At 41.6% G+C, this 22,197-nt stretch overlaps 1 long non-coding RNA gene across 1 annotated transcript; it reads left to right on the top strand.

Annotated features, from left to right (window-relative positions):
* Positions 1 to 257: 257 nt before the first annotated feature.
* On the top strand, positions 258 to 9,017 carry LOC139075623 (uncharacterized). Its single transcript, XR_011526230.1, has 2 exons — positions 258 to 330; positions 8,213 to 9,017. It is a non-coding gene; the product is annotated as an uncharacterized lncRNA (long non-coding RNA).
* The last annotated feature ends 13,180 nt before the right edge of the window (positions 9,018 to 22,197 follow it).

Genomic DNA, 22,197 nt, shown 5'->3' on the forward strand with positions numbered 1-22,197 from the left:
CCAAGTTACCACATGACATTGACAGCTGCAGAATTGCACCTATTGATTGCGGTGTAGGAGCCAATGTTTCATCAACCTTTAATTGAGCTGATTCCTAAATAGAACAGGGTCAGCTTTTGCTGTGCTGCTGGGTCTAAATAGCTATGACTGAGCTCTGGTTGACACCTCTCTAACAGACCCTCATTTGGAAGCTTTTTCACATTCTATGAGTTCTAGAACATCGGTCCTCAGCAGAAGAATTCATCAGAATCACCTGTGGGAGTGGTTAACAATACAGAACATGGTGCCTCATCCTGGCGACTCTGATTCAATGTCTGCAGAGGAGGCTGGGTAATTGTATTTTTAATAAACTTTTTTTAAGGCAGTACTAATGAGTACTCAGAAAGTTCTAGAGGATTCCATTGTAAACTAAGAGAAAAAGTTACCAAGTTAAGTGGACAAAGAAATGCTGGAATTGTGAAATAATATCACATCTTTTTCCCTGGGAGGGGATGTGTTGCATGGATGTGACGAGGAATACATTAGCACTCTCTTTGCGTAATTTTCCAGGGTAAGGACATTGCTCTTTCTCTTTTTTACTGCTGCGTTGCTTGCCTCATTTCAAGGAACAATTGGACTTTCTTGGAGGAGCCCATCATTTAGACACAGCTTCGCTCAGGCTCCATCAGGAGGGACGCTCCCCAGCCATCACCACAGATATGTTGGTGAATCCGGCGTTCACCGAAAGAATAAATTGGGTTTCATTACATGATACTGTATAATGTGGGGTGAGCTCCTCCCACTGTTATGTTGGGTGGATGCTCAGACAGTTCTGATTTTGATTTCCTGGTAATTGCTTCCTCATGGCTTCAGCCTTGTTTGGGAGGAGGAGGTCCCAAACAGCTGCCTCCACCCATCCCTCGGTGCCATTCTCAGCCTCCCTCAAAGCCTGACTTGTTCCTTAATGAATCTGCCGCACACTGAGCTGTGGCCGAGGAAAATCAAGAGGCCATTCCATCAAAATATCCATGATGGAAAAGCCTGTTCTCATTCTGAACTCGTGTTTCACTTCTGGCCCACCTGACCTGGAGGGTCTTCCCTGGGGTGATGGAAGAACATTTGAACCCTGACTACTGTGAAAATGTCCTAATTCCGGTGACTCTGACTTGTTTACATTCCTGCTCTGCTTTGCCTTTGAAGCTGCTTCTTATTGGTGGGTTGGCGGGGCCCTATGGCTCCTACACATTTTAAAGCTGCATTCCCCAGAGTTTGCCCCAGCGATGGAGACCTGCACTTTGTCTTCTAAGCAGATAAAAAGGGAGGTCAGTCAGAAGTAATTCCCCTACTCCTCGTATAAACAATTTAACTGCTGCAGCAACATACTTGCTTGGAATTACTCCCTCAGATTCAATTCCCTTTTCCTGCTCCACTTGTAAAAATGGTTAGTGTCCTCTATAAACTGCAGCTCACCAAGGTGCACGGCTTGCTGTGCGGTTGTAGAATAAATGTTAATCTAATACAGGTTACTAGGTCAAATGCAATCACAGGCTTGTGGGAAAAGCTTAATACTGTTCTGCTTCTTCTAACACAGTAAACCTGGATATTATATGATAGGTTAAACACCAGTGAACCATGGAAAGAATTTTCTTGAAAGTAGGATTTAGTACAAAGGAAACTACATTGAAATGGTGACCTAGGGTTGACTTTGCTCTCCAAGAGAGCATTCTAAGATGCCGAAGCGCACTGTGAAAATGGACTCCTTAAAAATGTGACGTTCTAGAATTCCTTGCACAGGGGATGAATGCCAGTTGGAGCAGCTGTGACCCATCTGAGGGTTTCGTATGTTGTCAACTATGACTTCAGTTCCCCTTCATTCCTCCAGAATTCACAAGCGCAGACACACACATACACACGCACGCGTGCACGCGCGCACACACACACAAACAAGCTTTCCTTATGAAAAGTTAATGTGGCGTTGGATGGCCTGTTAGAACTTGGATCCCAACTTGAACATCAAGTAAACACAGCGTCAGGCGTGCTGAGCATATGTGAGCCAACTGCCTTGAGAAGACTGCACGCAGATCTTCTTGGTGGTGGACTCCTCAATATTTTATGTGGATGTTAGTGCTGTTAAGTGTTCCCAGCCTGTATTCGTGATCAAATGCCAAGGCTGAGATGTACATATGCTAGCAGATGTGTACTAAATGCTTACGTAAATGAGCATCAGGTTTCAGGGGAGCTGGAACGCCTGGTTTGCAGGACCCCTTAAAGGGTTCTGTCCTGCACGGAGACAGGGGAATGGGCCAGCACCAACTTTTCAAAGTCTCGTTTGGGAGGGTGCTCTCAAACTCTCATAATTAGCATTGTGATGGCAATGCACTGTTCTCCTCCCAACTTTCCTCTGAAACCCTACTCAAAAGCCATTATGGTAAAGAAAGGAGCCTTGAGACAGAGGCTAGAAGCCACTTCTCTTGAAAGCGATTGAGAACACAGCCTTGTATCTTCCTTTGGCTCTTGAAAAAGGTTCTTCCCAGCCTCCAGGGATTTGTGTGACTTGTGAAAAATACATTTGTGCATTTACAGGTGTGACACAGCTCTCGAGTGATTAAACCAGATTGCTTAGCCTGTTAGCTGAGTTACAGTGTATAGAGACTTGATAAAAGGCCTCTCTCTGCTTGGGTTTGCAATTAAATGGCTGAACCAATCAGGTGATACATTCCTGGATGGTTATGAAGCTCTAATGACAATCGCCCAGGTATGCGAGTGACCTTTAAGAAAACTGCCTATAAGAACAGGTACAGGCTGGATGTAGCTTTTGGGGAAATGCTTTTTAAAAATTCTATAAAAGAAATTCAGATTTTTAGGAAACGAATCCGGTGAACTGGATTTCATTTCTAAAATCAGTTGTTGGCAGGAATGGAAGAGACCATATATGGTTAGTTTTTGTGCTATGGCTCTGCACGGCCATCAGCTCTGGCCGGCCCACCCTAATCACCACTCATGCAGCGCCCTCCCTTCTGTGCTGCGAGCAGGCGGCTGGCCACTCGGACTCGGAAAAGCTGGCTGGAGGGAGGCAGCTGCAATGGACTCTCATTCAGACTGTTTCCCTCCAGCCAGGATTAGCTCCAGTTCCTTCAACAGAAACAGGGATCCTGAGGGTTTCCATTGATTGGGAAATGTCAAACACATAACACACAGATGACTTAAAATGCCCAAGCTCCCTGTTCTCTCCTTACTGCAGACCGAATGGTCAGGTTTCTCTGCCTCTTTAGGACTCCATTTTCTCCCAAGTTTTTCTTTGAAAAGGTGTAAAGGGGAAAGCGTACCTTTTCCCGTAGCTTCTGTGGATTCATTCAGCATAGAATGTCGACAACGGCTATGTTATTGCATGCTTTCTCTATGAGTTTGATCCAAAAGTATTACACTGGGGACATGCATGTTTGTTGAAGTTCGTAGAGACCAATCTGGCAAGTTTTCAGGCAATGGCTTGCTCGGGATGGAGATGCCCAAGAAGGGGGTATCTTTTTAGGAGGCCGTTGACAAAGCTCAGAATGGAGACTTGGCCTCTACATAGATGTCTGTTCTGAGTGAACATGGCTTTAGGAGTCAAATGCAGCTTTGTCACGTGTTAGCTGTGTGACCTGAGACTACATAAGCACTTTGTGCCTCAGGTTCCTCAGCTGTAAAGTGGGGATGACGTTATGTACCTTGCCTTTACACTTTTGTGACGTGGGTCCTTGGGCATGCTGGCCTGTTTGCAGCAACAGGCCATCGTCCTTCTCACTTTCCCCAGGCTCCTATTTCACTCCATTCTCCAGCCATCTTGAGGCCCTTGACTTAGTCTCTTGTTTGGAGTCTTGCTTTTAAGCTTTAGACTGACTCTTGTTATTAGATTTTCCTGACTCGTCCTTGTGATGCCCATGCCCTCGCCCCTGGCCAAGCTCGCCACCGGCTGGCAGCTTGGATGGGCAATACAGACATCACCTCACAGGGCTGGTGGGAATCAAATGGTGGTTGTGTGTGAAACGCCCAATACCGGGTAATAGGTCATTCCTGATTCTCCTTCCCTTTCCTGAGAAACACCGTCAATTACCAGCGGTGACAATTTGGGACAATTGTTTAAAACCTCTGAGTCTGTGGAAAACAGGAATAATAATGCTTACTCCACCCTGGTAGGGCGAGAGTCAATGAGATGATGTAGGTTAGGAAGTCCAAGCCCTGTCATCTTACACTGAAAGAAATCAAGGCTCCTCTCAGCCAACTCTGAGGATGAGATTTGAAAATCGGAATCATCAAAGTGGTGAAAAGTAGTTACTATTAGAGCTGACTTACCCAGTAGACACAGTAGGTGCAGGGCCTAGGGCTTACATTTCAAGGACCCATAGAAATATCTTAATCTATTTTATTAAATCAGAAGAAAAAAAGTAAACTTTTAGACTGAATAAAATTTTTAATATACAATAGCAATATATGCATTTTTATAACAATGCACTTGCAAAATATATTATTTAATAGTTTTTGTCTGTGGAGAAAGGGGCCACAAAAGCAAAAATGCCCATATGACCTATGAAGGTCATTTGTGGCCATGACTTCATGACCATTGCCTTGACAAATCTCAATGGCTAATGCACGTATCGCCATTTTTAACAGAAGTTCCTTTCTTCTTTCACGCACTGGGAAGGACATTCCCTACAGACAAGCAGAACTGCTTAAAGCTGGTGACTTCCAAGCAAGGGGAACTGGTGACAGTCACCAAAATGAAATGTGCTCCTTCTTCATACCAGGGAGGCAGTGGTCTGTGAGGAGACCTAGCCTCCGAGTGGAGACAAGTCCCTTAGCTACATCCATTTGCACTGGACTTCCTGTGACCAGAGAACTGATGTGGCATTTATTTGCCATCAGGTCAAAAAAGTTCTGGGATTGGGTAAAGCGTGAAGAGTTTTGTCAAATGTAGAGCCCAGGACTTATCATGCATCGACTCCTCAGCCCCACAGCTTCCAGAATACGGGAAACAGAAGTGTGTTTACCTCCCATTAAATATGAGGAGAGAAAACCAGACGTTCCCTCACTGAAATGACTTCCCTGAATGTGGGGATCAAAACAGGGCTCATGATCAGGGAGTCGGGATAGTCTCTTCAAACCTTCAAATTACTGCAAACGAAGTTCAAACCTCTGTCCTTACTCCATGCCCTTTCTGCCTCCTTTTAAATCCACTGGAGAGGAGATTTCCCCCCAGATAATCACAGCCCATCTCTAAGAGAAGGATAGCTACCGTGTGGAAAGTCATTCCAGCTAAGCAATATGGACTCTAATTTCATCACAACATTATGAAACTGATCAGTTTCTTTATCTAAAATCTTAAAAGGGCTCCATGGACTCTTTAAGCCAAAAAAGGGCTTTTGAAAGCAGTTCAGGAAATTGCCATCAAGGAAGTGATTTCCACATGTGTCTCTCAGTATTGCAATCTCTCCCTTAAGGTGCTGATCTTTCCTAGACTGTAATAAGAAATGAAAGAATAGCTTATTTTCCTTTTAAAAGGAGGCACAATTAAAAAAAAAGTTCCCAGGAATCCCGTGTGTGGGAACGACACGCAGACCATTAGCTTTCTTTCCTGAGCTTTTAGGCCGATCTGTATTCTCAATTTGCTGTGAGTTTTCTGTTCCATCTAGGTCAGGAAGAATTACATGTGTGTAACTGAAGCAGAGTGTGGATTTTAAGCAGAGCAGGATTTTAAGCAGTGATCCTAAGAGTGCAGAAAGATGGTATAAATTTGCATCTTCTTAAGAGGAACCCTCTCTGAAAACACCGAGACCATTTTAATCCAATAAAACAAAAAGGGCAGGGGTGGAAATTCCACCTGAAAACTTCACACAGCCTTTTCTTTTCATCCAAGTAAAGAATTACAAACTCATCTGTCCAGCTGTCAATGGCTTTGGGGCAGACTTTTTAAGCTGTAGTGCACACTAAAATGGAAGGTTAATATCATGCTTTGGAGACAAGGGAACAGCTTCCGTTCCTGGGCAATGAATCATGCCTTTCTTCCTGAAGACCTTTCAGAAGGGGGAGTTAAAGCTACTACCTGTGGGGCTGAGAAGCCAGTGTTCCAAGAGGGCCTGTGTCATTAATGAGGACACAGAACACAGATTCTTCAGGGCCTCTGATCCCCTTTGACGCCCTGTCATGGAACAGCATCTTGGGCTTCTCCTGTAAGGGTGACCAATTATTTCTTGGAAACCAACATGTGGATCATTTTGTGGTGTTTCTTAAGCTTCTGCTATTGAATCTATATGAGCTTCAGGCTTGGTCTTTTTCCTTCTTCTCTCATTTTGCCACTGGGCTGTGCAACCTACAGTGGAGTCAGATTTCTGGGAATGGATTTCTTGTTGATTCATGCTCATCCTTTATCTTCAACTCAGTGTTCATGTGTCGAAGCCATAGGGTGACATATATGAACAGGCAAACTGTCCTTAGTACTCTTCCAGCAAGTTACCTGAGAAATTCAGAGTACTTGTTTAAAGAGAGCATTTACTCTTGAAGTTGGTCCTAAGGATTCAAGGTAGTTCAATTTCACAAATATTTTTGACTGTCCCCTGAGTGAGGCTCCATGACAGCTGCTGTAAGGAGTAGAAGGATGAAGAAGATAGAGTTCTGCCCCTTAGGGACTTTACAATCAGGTTGGGTGGACAGAAGAGTATGGAAAAACTCTAATACCATGAGTTACTCACTGTGCAATCCTGGGGGAGGAGTGTGAGACTGAGGAGGGTGAGTGTGAGTGGGGAATAGGAGCTGGGCTTGAAAGATAAGCGGGGTCCACCATGTAGAGGGGGTAGGAGGTGAGGGCATATGGGGCAAAAGCAACAGGAATAAAAAAGCCTGGAAGAGTGAAACAGGACCATGTATGTGTGTGTGTGTGTGTGTGTGTGTGTGTGTGTTGGGGTGGGGGGGCTGGAGGGAGAGAGTTTAGGGTAGTTTAGGCCTTGTGTGCGAGATGCTGCTGGAGATACAAAGACAAATCAAGCTCCAGGGCCTCCCAATCCAAAAGATGTAGTATAGAAGACAGGCATGAGCATAAAGAACTTTAATATGAAACAGATTGTGAGAGATGCCAGGAGAGAGTCATATGATGTACTCTGAGTGCATCTCAGAGAGAGATTTAGGAAGGAAGAGTTTAATAGGACTTAACGTGATTAGGTCCAGGGAGGAAGACTGTTAGAACAAAGATTACTGCTGCCTTTCTAAGACAGTACCTGTGAATGACAGAATAATAGACACAACACATTTTGCTCCTTGTTCAGATAAAATTTATAATTATTTTCTCTAATTCAAGACGAAGACATACTGTGGTTTTATTCACACTTTTGTGTGTTGATGATATCTGATGTTCTTGTAATTGCACGTAAAAATTAAGTCTACTAGAAAGGATGGCAATTCACTCTTGTACTGGCCTCAAACCCCATCTGCAAATAGTGCCTTCTAAAATAAGTGCTGTGCCACATACATGAAGGGTAACTGTATTTGCAAGTGGGCGAAGGAGGTGGAGGAGAAGCAGTGAATTTAAAATCCAGAAGAGTTATCCATCTGAAGTCCTAATATCTGGGAAAGTCTTATAAAACATTTTTCTTCCAGTTACTGTTGGAGTGGCTGGAGAGAGATGCCTGGGTGGACTCTGGATGTGGAAGGGAGTGATCTGTAAGTCAGGTTGGAAAAAGTCACAACCTTAGAGGATGGGAGACTGGACAATGTATACATTAAGAATAACATCTTGAGAAGAATGGGAGGGTTGACTTCAAGACTGATGAACTCATTTCCTGAGTGTTTACTAGGTTATCAGCATGTCTTTAAGCACACTATAGCTACTAACTCATTTGAAATTTATAACACCTTTATGAAGTAGATTTTATTATTAGATTCATTTTACATATGAACAAACTGAGGCATTAAGCTTAAATAAATTGCCAAGACACACAGTTATAGGTGGGTGGTACCCACAGCCTTTGCATTTAATCCCTTTGCCAAAATAAGTCTCAATGAGAAAAGGCAAAAGAAGAGAGGTGTTTGACCTTAGGGTGTTCCTGTATAAAATAATATTTTGTTTAGATTTGAGGAAAAGAAATTTGTAAAACCTTGTTAAGTTTCCTGCGGGGAAAAGACTGGATTGTAGCGTCATATAATCTTAGAAGTTAGAATAGAACTATGGTCTACTTCTCATTCATAATAATTTCTCATTTTTTAGATGACAAAGCTGAGACTTAGAATCAATTAAAATCATCACATGTTTTCTGGAGGTTAACAACGTACACAGCACCGTGCATCCTAGAGAGGCAGAAGGATGCTCGCCAGCTTGTTGATATGACTGCCTGCGCTGTAACCAAGGATCAGGAAACAAAGATCAGACATCTTAACACAGGGCTCTAACTCTGGAAGGGAACTTTGAAGCACAAGAGAGACCATCTGCTTGACTTTCCAGGGAAGCAGAGTGGAAGTCCAGTAGGCTTCTGACCCCACTTTCAAATGAAGTGTTCATACTTCTCTTTATGTGCCCTGATTGGCTGTTCAGTCTTCGCCACCAGCAAACCAGAAATAACATCCCTTTCTTTTTCCACAAACTTACTTCTAAAAAATTCTCAATGGATGATATAGAATCTGTGCTGGCTGCCAACTTGCTTTTCGGATCAAATCCAATACACTTTTGCGTTCATTTGATGCTTAGTTGAAGTTCTTATACGGTCTGTCTGAAAGTGTGTGAGGAGGATTTGCACAGTGGTGAGGGGTCTGGCGGATAATCTTGAGCGTCCTTCAGCTTCAAACTTCATGATGACTTGCAAATTGTGTAACCTCGGGCAAGATTCTTTACCTCCATCAGTCTCAGTTTTCTCAGGTGTAAAAGGAGTGAAATAATCATCTTTGTGTCATAGCATTTTGGGGAGGATTAAAGGAACCAATGCAGAAAAAGGGCTTAGCACTTGCCTGGCTCTTAACGAGAACTCAATAGATCTTAGCTAATTATAACAAACAAAATAAATTCATTATAAAACTTGTATTGTGTAAGTCCATAATTATTGAAAATATAAATTACAGTAAGATATAAGTCAAGAGTTACACAATTTTTATTGCACACAGCTAGCTTCCTTTTCCTATTGGGTTTCCAAAATGAGTCTCTCTGAGTAGGGCAGATAACCAATAAAAACTGGTCATGTTTAGAAAACCTTTTATGGAGAGTACTGTGTTGTTCAAAATCAGTCATGTGAGGACTCCTGTGAAAAATCTCTTCTAGAACTTAAAGTTAGGAAATGACTTTCTTCCTCTGAGGCTTTCTTTCCTTAGAAAAGGAAAGCCACTTCACTCACAACCCTGCCCATTTTGCTTTGACTGTCAATAACCTTGGTGCTAAGTTATGTGTTCAGCTGCAGAAATTTGCATTAGTGTAGATTCACATTTTATTTTTCTTTTGTCTTTTTAGTCATTTTAATGATCTTTCAGTTTTATGATATTTATGCCTTATATTTCAAGCTTTTTCAAAACTCTTTTATAAGTTGGAGGAGAGAAATGTAGTAAATACCATAAAATAATATTCAACCACATTGCTTCTCTTATAAACACACCTTATGCCCTGTTCTACACAGGTGGTTTGAAATATTTTTTATTTGACCCCAAATCCAATCAAAATGGCAAAGTTGATTTTTATATAAGCACTTATTTTATGTTTTAATAAGATGGCATATGAAAGTCCCACCCTCACAAATGATTTAATTGCAATGGGGAAGGGTTCTTACAAAGGACTATAGGTTAAAGCTGTTATGTGGGCTGACCAACCAGGTGGGGACATACTTGCTAATGAGCAAAAGCAGTTAATAATCATAAAACAAAACCAAACAACCAAGCAAAAACAGCAGCTAACGTTTATAGAATATTTTACAAGGTCTCCTCCTATTCCCTGGCTCATTTCTCCCTCACCTCAGCCCTGCAAAGTAGGAAGCATTATTTTCAGCTCCATTTTATATGAGAAAACTGAAGCTCAGATATGGTAGGACTCATGCTCTGGGTCATACAGGAAGTAACTGCTCTAGCCAGGATTTAAGGTCAGATCTTAATTTACAATCCCATGTTCTGTCGACTATTCCGGGCTGCTTCCACAAGGCCTACCTTTAGGAGTGCAGCAAGCAAGCTTCTTCTTTCATCTCTGGCCCTGCATCCAAAGGTTGGTTTGATACAAGGAGACAGGAAAAAGCAAAGGGTTTCCAAGTAAGAAGAACTGCCTTTCAAGTATAGTCCACATGGAGCCCCAAACTAGATGATCCTTAAAATCTGTCTCCTTGTAGTTGAGGGAAGGTGTTTGGCAGAAGAAACTTTTGCAACAGCAGTTAGCCGAGCCCATCATGTTGGAAGAGCGTCACATTTGCTAAAAGGGCTGCACTTTCATGTGTCTATGCCATGAGGAGATCAATACCGAGAGCCGTGGAGCCACAGTAGTGAATTCACTATAAGGCAAGGAGTGAATTTTAAATTTTTGAAAATGTCTCAACTGAGAGTCTTTGCTATTAGGTAAAAAAGAGAGTGACCAGTTGGAGTGAGACTGGGTGTGGGAAGAAGAATGGCCCAACCCAAGAAGATGGAGCTTCATGGAGACCTAGGACAGCCTCGAGGCAGAGGTTCATCAAACATCTGAGGAGCAGGGATGGGTAGATAGGCCTGACTTAGACTCTGGTTCTACCCACCTGAGAATTGCATTTGACGGCTAAGTTAACTGTTTAGTTGTGCTATGTGATGCATTCCATCATGTGAGTTCAGTTCTTACCAACTCTTTCTTTTGTTATCATTATAAAACACTGAGTTATGAACCCCTCATGTCTTGCTATGGACTGGTCACTCACCTGGGTGGACCCGACCAGCGTTTGCCTTCACCACCCTGCTCCTGGAGCGGGCGGACTTAGATCAACACAACTCCTGAGAGATCTGTACCTGCTTCTACTCGGACGCTCCCCTCCTTACCAAGAAGAAGGCAATATTTCCCTGGAGACTTCATTTGAAGATTGTTCAAGACGTTTTCTGCCACAGAGCGTATTTACTTCTGGCAGCGTTGCCCGACACGTGGAAACTAACATGTCTGTGCTTTCTCCCTTAACAACTTCTAAATTTTCAGAGTTTGAACTTCTAAGCTGTCATTTGAAAGTCAGTCTCATTCTCCAAATAGGCAAGCAGGAGTTTCAATGGGCAACGTAAGTTTGAAGGATGTTGCCTTTCTAGAAAACTCACCATTTCGTTTCATTTGCTCCAGGCACACCCCTCGCAAAACCACATTCTTTTCTTTTTTAGCTGATGAGAGAGCAGAAGTCCTATCAGGAGTAAGGGAAACACCTGAACCATTCTTTTTCTATTTCCAGAAATAGTTTATGGGGCCACTGAAAGATGTTGATGTTATCTTTTTAATATTCTGAGAAATAAATCCTATTAAACAAAAAACAAGGGAAACTCTTATGCCCATGAGGCGGAATTACCCAAAGCCGACTGGCAGGGGTCAAGTTACTTTACAAAATCCTAGCTGTGTGCTGCTTCTATCGCTCCATCTAGGGCTTGGTGAATGAGCAATAATTTGTGGATTCTGCTCATCTCTCTTTGCGAACTTTGTTCTGTGGAATTAGATACAACTTCGACAAATTAGAAAGGCTCCCCGTGCCGTTGCCCCCAGAGCAGCACAGTCCACTGATTGTGCACTGGCCTTCTGAAGTCTGGCCACATCAGCCCGTCAGCGGCAGCCTGGCCACCAGAGCACGCTTTTTAATAAGCAGGTCTGTCAGCACCAGGTTCTTGGGATCTTCCAACCTCTCCTTAATCCTCAGGACGCAGTGACTTTCTTCTCTGTTTCGCTTATGGCAAAAGGCCCTGTGCTGGGAAAGAAATATCTTCTTTGTTTACAACGTATAGGCAACAAAATTAACCTCTGAGATTAACTGTACAGGAGTGAGGATCATGTTTTATCCCTCCCCAGGACAAGGGGTAGGGATTAATACATACGTAAGGGAGTGAGCATGTGCACGCGTGGCCATGCATGTGCACACACCCCCACCCCCCATCATAACCCTAAATGTCTTTCTGCTCTTGTTTACTCTTCTTTGTTCATTGCGGGTTGATTCTGGGGTGGACAGAGCTAATGAACGATATTCCGCTTTTTGTAATCTTAAATTCTATTTCAACTCTTATAGAAAGGAGAGGGATATAAAACATCAACATAGGATAAATGATGCCCAATAAGTCTAAGGATAACATCTTGTCTTTGGCTAAAGACACAGGATCACCCTTTCCCAGTGGAATTCTTTGGCCCAGTAGAAGGAAACAGTGTCTTGGTGTCGAGCAAGAACCATGAATGCTATCGCAAAGACAGGGGAATGTGTCTTTCCATTGGTTTACATGGCAATGTATTCAGATTTAATAGTGTCAGATGTGAGGGCTGTGGTTCTCCAAGATATAGGGAACATGGTGCCGGGAAATAACCCTCTGCTGTGATTTTTTTTTTTTTTTTTTTGCAAACACAAGCTGTTTAATAAGACAAATAAACGAGAGATCTTGTTCACATTCATTTCTAACTGGTTATGTTCAAATTGCAGTTTGATACAATTACACTTGCCTAAAATTTTTTTAAAAGTAGAGTTGACACAACAAGAAAACAACAGTTATGAGACAAAATTTGTACTGGGAAGAGAATGGAAACCAACTGCCTCAATATAGGTACTATTCTTGGTCTCTGGAAACTCCTGAATGGTGGGACAAGATGAGGTTGAGATTGGGTTATTTCTGACTTAGGGAGAGCCCAGAGATGGACTTCAGACTTGCACAGCGTGCTGCTGAGAGCACAGATTCTACACATTCTGCTGCGTGCTCTCCATTTTTGATCTGGCCTTCACCTTTTCAAACTGGCTCCATAGTGACAAAGAATCACCACCAGCATGGTGACTAAATCCAGGGCACCCGACTTAAGGCTCCTGTCCCTATTTCTTGAAGCTGCTGAAATGTGTCTGGCACTGGTGAGGCAGTGAGTCATTCAGGCCATAGCCACTTCTTAAAGCCAATGGTTCTATTAGAAGCATATTCTGATCCCAGTTTCTTCAAATTTGGTTGGATTCTGTGGAATTTGACCACTTTTATACTTTTGTTGGCTTTCATCAAACAGGATTATTTTCTGCTGGTTTCAGTTCTACTCTCTCTCTTTTTTAATAAACAGAACAAAATAAAGCGATATGTCAGCACAGAGATATTTTATTTTTCACTCAACAGTGGCAATGACCATAACAATTAAGTAGAAGAGAAAAGGGACTTTGTTGTAGGTGCAACGTTGGGGTTGTGCATAATGGAGAAACAACCAGGTCAGTGCCCAGGAGCCTATGACAGAATGATCAGCATTTCAGGGGAATGAAAGGAGCATGTGCGTTGGGACCCCCAGTTCCTCATTATCGTCATCTTGGGCCAGGTATTTAATGTGTGCTGCGTTGGTCTTGGCTGAGGAAAGTGCCTGGAGGAAGCAGTTTTTTAAGTTCACTTGATATCTCTGGGAGTTAATAAAGATCTTTGTTTACAAATAATGCTCTTTTGGTGATGTGGCTTTGTGTGGGCTTCGCAGAGCCTAGCAAAACGATAGGTTCTTTGTTTGGCCTTGATGGGAAGAGCAAAGGTTAGTCTGTAGGATGCCTGATTTGCAGCCAGACATTTACCTCCCTGGGTGTGTGACACTGATTCCGTTCCTCAGTATTCTCCTTTCTGGAATGCAGTTAATAATGCTGTGAGGATCAGTGGGGATCCAGGAGATGAAAGGGCACCATTTTACAACCTGGTTGCCTTGACTCCATCCTTCTCAATTCAGTCAAGTGTCCCTTCCGCAGGGAAGCCTTCCTGGACCACTGGGAGGCTGGGTGGCCCTCTTTCGGCTTTGATGAGAGCACTTATCACACCACACGTAACCCTGGGTTTATTTGGCTATTCTGCCACTCACCTGTCAGCTCCTTGAGATGGGAACACTGATCCTTATTTTGTATAGAATGAAACTTAGACCCCATCCCGGCGGTGGCTCAGAGTAGGCACTCAGGAAAGGCAGTCAGATGATGGGCAAATTAAACTCGATCATTAATAGGGGTGCTCAAAAAGATACTAGATTTGCTAATGCCTACATATCAGCTCCTCATAGCAATGTATTTTGAAGCAAATTTTTAAATTTTAAAATCAGTTTTCACATTCTTAAAATAGACTTCCTTAAAAGTCCATGAAGTCTAAGGAAACTAAAAATAACAAAAACCTTTATTGGAAAAAAATTCGGAGTGCCATTTCTCTCCTCCACTTTCTCATATGAAATAAGGGAGAGGGTGTAAGAGTAATGATTGAATACTGCGGCGGAGACGAAAGCTTTGTTAAGGCCCTGGCTTACAGAACCACACCAGGTGTGCTCAGTATTCCTGTGTGACCTGAAAAACAATGCATCTTTTTATCTGTATAAGGTAAAGCAAAAAACATATGAAGTAGCTCTTGTTGGTGTGTCAGCCTGGCAAAAGAATGATAGAAGATATATTCTGGATTTTCCAGAAGTGAGGACCAATCTGTACAACTAAATTGATTTCTCTCAACACACATGACCACTTTGATAACACTTGTCTGAGGAAAAGATGGCATGGTTTTTCTCTCTCATCTGCTCCTATCTTCCTTTCCCTCACATCCGGTATTTTATAATAAAATTTCCAACAGATACGGGTTGTTCAACAGTCGCTAGCAATACGTTGATTAATTATGTGTGCCAGGCTTTCAGTATATAATTAAGCTAAGCAAAACTACATTAAAGTAATGTGAATAATTTGACTTCATGCCACAAAAACAAGGAAACTGAGTGAAAGCAGAATCTCTGACGTCACTCACTTCGGCTTATTGTAGGAGACAAAAATGCAATCGGAGTTATAAATCTTACCTCTGCTATAATACGATGATGCAGATAGGAAGTTGTTCTGACCTTTGATTTGGAGGAGTTTCAAAGGTAGGAATTAAGCCGAACATTTTGTTCTTCTAGTAGAAATAAAGTTCTTCAACTAGAAAATATAATGGACAAAAATACCCTTTTCTTACTTAAAGGAGTAATGCCTATTTTTGTTGTTATTTTTAAAAGTTATTTGACTCTATTTTCTTCAGTATTATTATGATATGGTACATTTACGTTGTCTCAGAACTATTTCACGTCAACATGCTTCTACTGTCTCTAAAACTAAAATTCAGAGAAAAAATATATTCCACATCTACAAAAATGAAATATGTTCTTAGTAACCTTTCCACCCTAATTATAAAAATGCTATTTAGTCACTGTGGACTAATTTAGAAAATGCAAGAAAGAGTGTACAAAAAAGAAAATAAAAACCATTCATAATTGCACAATCTTGAGAATCGGGAGGCAACCACAGTTAACACTTGTTTCCTCCCAGGTTGGAGGGTGTGTGAGTGTGTATGGAGTTCATGAGCATCATGTCACATTTACACATTTGTACCTGCTTCTTTCACTTCACAGTATTTCACAAGCATTTTTCCATTTCCTAAAATATTCTGCATAAACAAGATTTTTAATCATTTAACAGAATCCTGTCACATGGATAAATCACACTTTATTTAACAAGGTTAATCATTATTTTAAAAAGCAAAACACTTGAATGAACAACACTGTGCATTGCTTTCTATACATGGCTCTGACTTTTGCTTCGTGTTAAGTTCCAACAGGAGTTCCTTCAATAAAGGTGTGAGGAGCTTTGAGCCTCCTGTTACGTCATATCCAAGATTCATCCAGAAAGGCCACAAAGACTGGGCCACTTGCACCCTCAGCAACGGTAGATGAGCCATACATCCACCCCTGGAAGAGGATGTTCTTAAAGGAGTATTTCCATAGAAATCCAGAGTGGGTTGGGCAGTGAGGAATTATAAAATGAAAGAATCTAAAAATCTTTATTTTCTCTACACACAAACAGCGATAGCAAAGGGAAAGAAGGAAAAGAACTCTGAAAAATGTAAAAAGCCATCTGAATGTAAAGCATGTTTTTATTAGAACCTACCTGTGAGGTATGAAACCCTATTCAGAGTGAGTATCAAGTTAATTTGCCATCAGCTTACCAAGAAGGAGTTAAGGTGCAGAGATGTGACTTATAACTGAAAAGAACCAAATCACAGAGGGCTATGTATCCAGACTCACCCAGCAAATGGGTATCTTCTCTGACAATAGATTTTATTCAAAATGCCTCCTACTCTTTTCTCTGGGAACGGCTCTCCTACACAGTCCATGGTGTTTAGCACCTAGCAACTATGCCTGTACCCTTGCCATGGCTGATTAGACTGGCTGGCTCAAGCTAGGTTGGCTAGACATTTTCCTGAAGTAGTAAGTTGGTCTCTCATATAAGTTGGTATTTCTTTGGTTACAAAGAATAGAAAACTTGACTCATATGATCTTAAGCATAAAGGGACTTTGCTGATTCACGTACCCAAACTGTTCTAGGAGAGATTTGGGCTACAGGAGTGATTTGATGGAGGACTCAAATGATCTCACCAGGATCCAAGTCTTGGCTTCTCTTTCTCTGAGTTAGCTCAGTCTTCAAGCTGGCTCCCTTTATGGTGGTAAAAAGGGTGACAGTAGTCTCGGGCTCAAATTCTTACTCAGATAGACCCAGGGGAGAAAAGTGAGTTTGTGTCCCAGCTTTCTACACAATTCTTCTCTGGGTTCACTCTAATTGGACCTATGTAGGCCTTGTACGTTTCCCTGAAGCAATCACTGGCCAGGGTCATGGAATCCAGTGGTTGATTGAAGCCAATCTGAGTTCCCCAATTTGAGTAGCCAATCCTAGCTACAGGCAAGGTCCATCCCTCACACACTGCATCTCACTGGGGATTTGGAATACTGTTAGGAAAGGGGAAATACATCCCACAGAGGAAATCAACAAATATCCACTACCATTTCCCACGTGGTTGGGACTCTAATTTGTAAAGTTGGTTGTTATGGGGGTGAATTCTACCAAAAAGATGGAGCAGCAGCAGAGAAGGCAGAAGAAAGCAAGTGGGACAGAGGACAGAAACAGAGGTGAGGAGAAAATGCCGATGGATTTCAATTACTGCTTCCAGTCCTTTCCTAAGGTCTACTTCTATTCCTGCCCTCTGTTCCTTAAGAAATCCCCATGTCCTTATAATAAAACCACCTTTTTGCTTAAGTTGTTACCTACAACCACATTTACACAAATAATGGCGTCTAGAACCAATAATGGCTTCCCAATCTGCCACTGAGGCCTGCCAATCTTTGCTTCCATTTGATAGTTCTGGCCTCTTTTAAAGGTGATCTTATAAGGTGTCTTGGATTAAATGTGGCAAGCGGGAACAGGGAGCAAGAGTTGACCATGAACCTGAGACAGGCTGGAAATAGTTCATCAGGCCCATTTCATATGGGCAGAGGGAAGACATTTGACTCCCTTTACTCAGCAGATGTTTATCAGTTCCCTCAACAAGAATGTCGCAAAAATCTTCAAAGGAGCCTTTCTTTCCCTCCCCCCTGCACCTTGGATGCGATGTTCAGTGAAATATGTTGACTTCTTTTTTCTTTACAAAACCCATAAAAATGTCCTGGTTGACATGCAATGTTGTGACAAGCCTTAGTAAATTGTGTCAATCATATAGCTTTATGTTACGTTAAGTGACATATTGTAATGTGATTGATACAACATGGGATGACACATCATAATGCAAAATATCATCTGGAAAATGTAGAAAAACAACAGAGGACTCAGTGCCACTTTTACTTTCTAATTCTTCGAATAGGATGGAGGAAAAGCTCTCCTTCATCAGCACAGTTCCCTGGGAAAGGACTCAGGTCTTGCCAGGGGTTCCCACTTGCTATTCTTTCCTTTATAATTAACAGGTGACGCAGACAGCATTGGTGTTCTTCGGGGACTGATAAACTCTGAGTTTGAATTGAACATCTAAAGCTTTTTGCAGTTCTTTAGTAACAGTATCTTTTCCACACATTAAAATTCCCTTCATAATTTTTATTTCAAAAGAATTCCACCCACCTATCCCAGTTCATATTCTCGTCTTTAAAATCTCTGCTATTTTTGTCTCTTGTTCTACAAAGACTAAGGGGAAAAAAACCCTTTTCAGATTTCACTGTAAGGTCAATGAGGGTCTTATACTATAACATCTTAAAATTTTTACTCTGTCTCAGAGTCTGACACGGTGCCTGGCACATAGTAGCACTTCATAAGTGTTGAATGACTTAGTGAAGCATCTTCATCTTTAATTAGACTTTATTTGCATTTATTGAGTGACATTTGATCGAGTATAGTGAAAGGCCATGTATTAGTTACCTAGCGCTGCTGAAGCAAATTACCACACACTTAGTGGCTTAGAACAACAGAAGTGTACTCTCTCACAATTCTGGAGGCCAGATGTCTGAAATCAAGGTGCCAGCACGGCCATGCACCCTCTGAAGACTTTAAGGGGGATCCTCCCTTGCTTCTTCCAGCTTTTGGTGGCTCCAGGATTCCTTAGCTTGTGGCTGCAGACCTCCTGACTCTATCTCTGTCCGCACATGCCCTTCTCCTCTGCCTCAGTGTCTTCTCATAAGGACACTTGTCATTAGATTTAGGGCCCACTTTAATAATCTCGAAAGGGATGATCTCATTTCCAGATCTTTAACTTAATTACATCTGCAAAGACCCCCTTTTCCAAAGAAGGTCACATTACAGGTTCCTGGTGGACATGTCTTTTGGGAGGCCACCATTCAAGCCAGTGGACTCTGATTAACCAAAATAATGAGATGGGGGTATGTTAGGGAATGAACAGTTTGGGTTGATGGTTGCATAAAATATCTTTGCTTTAATCTATGTTTAAAACCTTTTTTGTTGACTTTCATGTCTTAGTAATTATGCTGTTATGAAGATAATTATATCTTTCTATAATAACAGATATCTTTATAATATGACTGGGTTCCCAATCCGAATATGAACTATTAATTGAAGATACAGAGAATTGAAAAAGCTGAGATGAATGTACTGACCTCAGTATAGATTCTTAAAGTCTTTAAAAACAAGCCAACTGACCTGATGTCCTGCATGAATGTGCTGTGAAATGTACGTGACTTGTTTTCTGTTTAAGCAGAATGTAGGGAGGGATCCTGGCTAGTTGAGGATTTTGAATAAGTAGCCCCATTAGAGTTTCCTTAAACCTGAATTTCCACCCTGTCATCTCCCCTCATGCCCATATCCACCTATAGACGTAGGAGTTCAGGGAGGAGAGAAAGGAATGTTTGTGCTGACCAGAGAGGTGATGTGATAAGGTGATAACTCCTGCATGGGAGAAGGTGAGGCCTCACAGTTCTGCCTCAGGGTCACCAAGTGTTCACTTCAAAAGAGCACTTGTCCTTGAAGTGATATGAGGCCAGGCCCTTAGAACCAGACACATCTTAGTCATGCTGGCAAATGTGCCTCTGGTCCTCTCTTCTAACAGCAAGGCAGCATGACCATAGACTTATATTAACTTTTTCTTCGCTTTGTTCAATATCTTGTGGCTGCATAGAGTAATTTAATAAATCAAAATTGTCTCTTTCAATTTTCATTGTGGCTACACTGGTGTTCTTTTGAATGGAGTTCAATTATTGGGATGGCATATATTACTCTGAATCATTTTACAGCTCAATCAATACGCACATCTTCATAATAAATATCGATGCTCCTTGCATGCCGATACTAGCATCCCGCACATTCAGTGTGGCTCTTAGGATTCAGGCAGCTCTGGGTCATTAATAATATTTTTATTTTATTCTCCCATTAAACTCTATCAGTCACATCTGAATGTGGCCTTTCCAGAAGGGAAGAGAAATTCTGAAACAAATAAAATCACCCAAAAAAATCTATTATACTAAAAACACTTCACAGAAATGTTGGAGCACTGAAATTTGCTGTGGAACTCCACTTACATAGAATAAACAGATTCGACTCATTAGAGAAAATGGATAACCTCACTGTCTTTAGTCTTTGAGAATGACCAGCCAAAAAGAAATAGAATGTTTTCCTAGTAGGCTTAGAAAAGGGAAAATCTTAACTAACTCCCCAAACAAACATCAAAGGTCTCTAGCTAGGAAAACAAAGAAGAACCTGGGAAGTGTCTCTTGAAGGTGCAATGAAATTCGAATATCTGATCTCCCAAGGATCACCACCACTGCCTTTACTACATAAGATTCTTATCCAATCTTATATTTGAATTATATTCTTACAGTCACATATAATCAACAACTTGCTTTAAAGTTCAGTGACTTATTGTTGAGCAAATGGTAACATGTCTGAACTTCTAAAATATTTTGGTTTCCGGTAAGAACTCAACCCTAGTCATTTTTCCTGTGTGAAGGCACGGGGTCTTACCTACCTCTTCACAAATGAAGAGTAAAGAGTCCGCCAACACAGTTCTCCTCCTACAGGGTTCATGTCATCTCAGGATTTGTATTTTAATCATAATGTGTATACTGTATCTACCCATTTAAAAGCAAATATCTAAATGCTCCTGTTGTTGTCATTTTGTTAACTCTTGGAACTCAGAGCATTGACAAAGTCATCTTGGTGGGGTAGAAAGATCAGAGAAAAATATACCAGTTTTGAATTAAGGCCCAAGGCTAAATTTGGGGACAACAAGGACTTTTGTTTGTTTCACAAGTATGGAAGGTTATTCCCAGATGCTGGAAAACAGGCATGCCCCTTCATTGTGCTGTTGGGTGCCTGTTGTGTGTACTCAGAGGGGTCTTTTTAAAATGTTCGCAAAATATCTTCTCTGGTCAGTTTGTTATCAGCTATTGTCTCAATGATTTTATTTTGCTTTTGTAATTTGAGCCACATTTCCGTGTTGATTTATCACCCATATGAGAACCTCCTTGCCAGGGGTTATAAAAGGAAAAGTCAACCCCTTCACACATTTAGCAGTATCAGAACAGTGTTGTCTGCAAACTTTGAAATCCTTAAAATTGTCTAAGCTTGAGCCTGATCTCACCTATTTCTGTGCCATTTATTTCAAACCTTTCCCAGACCCAGAGTTTGGAACATTTTGTATTATAATTTTCCTACTTATTTTTATTTTTCTTGGTCCCAAGACTATAAAGCAATGCTGCTCAGAGTCAGAAAATTTTAAGTCACTAAATGAGAGTCCTGGGTATAAATGTAAGGCATCCTATGTTGCTTTACTTCTGGGGATATATTGGTACTGGTAATTTGATTACATAGAGCACTGAACGAAGAAAGTGAAGAATGATCAAAATACGAGGGAGTGTGCACTGCACAGTCAAACCTTATCAGCCCCAGGATCAGTTCTATCTGTTTGAAGAAAATTACATTGCATCTGTCAATAGACTTAATAACTCAGAGCCTGCTATTTGATAATGGATAATCACACAAATTCAGGAAGCTAGACCATATGCCATTCCAGTTTTCTGTTCTCTTATTCACCTTAATTTTCTAGATGAGTGAAATTATCTCGTCCTGGTCTCAAGATGGCATACATGGAAAGAGAGCCTGCAGGAATCCAGCCGCCTGTGATGTGAGCCCCATGCAGGTCGGGGCTGCCGGGTTATGTCTGCGACCCTGGCATCTAATTGAAACGGGCAGAGTTTGGAAAATTGTAAACCTGGACAATGCAAGTGATTAATGGGCGGAAAATAATAAAGGGCGGATGTGGAACAGCTGAGGGAACTAGGTGGTAGGAAACAGTGAGGCTGCCGAGGCCAAGGATTCAGGATCTAAGGAAGAATTCTGCATCTCTACATATGAACCACGAAGAAAAGGGACTAAATGGTAGAGATGATTTAAGGATACTTTTTCCTGGAAGCAGGGGATCTTTCAGAGCCCTTCATTCCTATTGATCCAGGATGCTATTTCTATTTATAGAACCATTTATCTACTCTCAAATAATATGGTCATTGTATCAGTAATGATTTTGGCTATAAGCATCACATGACACATTCAGACACTTAAACAAAAAGGTGTTTCTTGTTTTCAGATATCAAAAAGCCCAGATGTAGGCAGTTTCTAGTGTGGATGTGGCTGTTCAGTGATGTCATCAGGGACTTAAACAAACTCTTTCCATCTTTCTGTTATGCCCTCCATGCCAGGGCTCTTGTCTTCATGCTTGTTTCTGGTGGTTGCCAGGTGTCCATTGCATCTGTCTCCTTCTGTAGAAGACAGGGAGGGA

The sequence above is a fragment of the Equus przewalskii genome, chromosome 14 (assembly GCF_037783145.1).
Source record: "Equus przewalskii isolate Varuska chromosome 14, EquPr2, whole genome shotgun sequence".
Lineage (NCBI taxonomy): Eukaryota > Metazoa > Chordata > Mammalia > Perissodactyla > Equidae > Equus > Equus przewalskii.